Source organism: Neopelma chrysocephalum, unplaced genomic scaffold (genome assembly GCF_003984885.1).
Source record: "Neopelma chrysocephalum unplaced genomic scaffold, ASM398488v2 Primary Assembly neopelma1_92406, whole genome shotgun sequence".
NCBI lineage: Eukaryota > Metazoa > Chordata > Aves > Passeriformes > Pipridae > Neopelma > Neopelma chrysocephalum.
Genome location: NW_020921153.1, coordinates 1 through 1,036, shown reverse-complemented (window position 1 = coordinate 1,036; position 1,036 = coordinate 1). Strand labels below are relative to the sequence as shown.

The 1,036-nt window shown below is 61.7% G+C and overlaps 1 long non-coding RNA gene across 1 annotated transcript; it reads left to right on the top strand.

The window, feature by feature from the left end:
- The first annotated feature begins 89 nt into the window (after nt 1–89).
- Nucleotides 90–944, top strand: LOC113980113. The gene is made up of 3 exons (XR_003538070.1): nt 90–234; nt 309–386; nt 834–944. It is a non-coding gene; the product is annotated as an uncharacterized LOC113980113 (long non-coding RNA).
- The last annotated feature ends 92 nt before the right edge of the window (nt 945–1,036 follow it).

Genomic DNA, 1,036 nt, shown 5'->3' with positions numbered 1-1,036 from the left:
GAGGCACTGGGGGGGTCACTGGGCCATACTGGTCCATACTGGGAGGCACTGGGGGGGTCACTGGGCCATACTGGTCCATACTGGGAGGCCCCCCAGCCCTGACCCCGCCCCTGGCCCCGCCCAGCCGCCCCCGGAGGCTCCTGATTGGCTGCTCCGATTGGACGACGATGACGAGGGGGCGGAGCCAATGGACGATGACGTCACCGAGGAGGAGGAGGGGGCGGAGCTCCTCGAGTAAAGGGGGCGTGGCTTGGGGAGGGAGTGGGAAGAGGCCACGCCCCCCTTTTCTCATGGCCACGCCCCCGCAGGGTGGAAGTGGGCGGGGCCTACGTGGAACTGGTGGAGGCGGCACTGGGAGCACTGGGGGAACTGGGAGAGAACTGCGGGTAACTGGGAGGGACTGGGAGGGACTGGGAGGGGACTGGGGGTCACTGGTTTATACTGGGAGGGACTGGGAGGGACTGGGAGGGGATTGGGGGGCCACTGGTTTATACTGGGAGGGACTGGGAGAGAGTTGGGGGGTCACTGGTTTATACTGGGAGGGACTGGGAGGGGATTGGGGGGTCACTGGTTTATACTGGGAGGGACTGGGAGAGGATTGGGGGGGTCACTGGTTTATACTGGGAGGGACTGGGAGGTCCCTGAGGGGTTACTGGGCTGAACTGGGAGGCACTGGGGGGGGGTGGTCTGACTCCTGTTACTGGTCTGTACTGGTCCATACTGGTCTGTACTGGTCTATACTGGTTTATATTGGTCTGTACTGGTTCATACTGGTTTATATTGGTCCGTACTGGTTCATACTGGTTTATACTGGTTTATACTGGTGTCCCCAGTTCCGCCTTCCTGCCGTACCTGGAGCTGACCCTGGCGGCCATCTTGGAACTGACCCAGGTGACCTTTGACCCCTCCCAGTCCCTCCCAGTATAAACCAGTGACCCCCCAATCTCCTCCCAGTCCCTTCCAGTCCCTCCCAGTATAAACCAGTGACCCCTAAATCCCCTCCCAGTTCCCTCCCAGTCCCTCCCAGTCCCTCCCA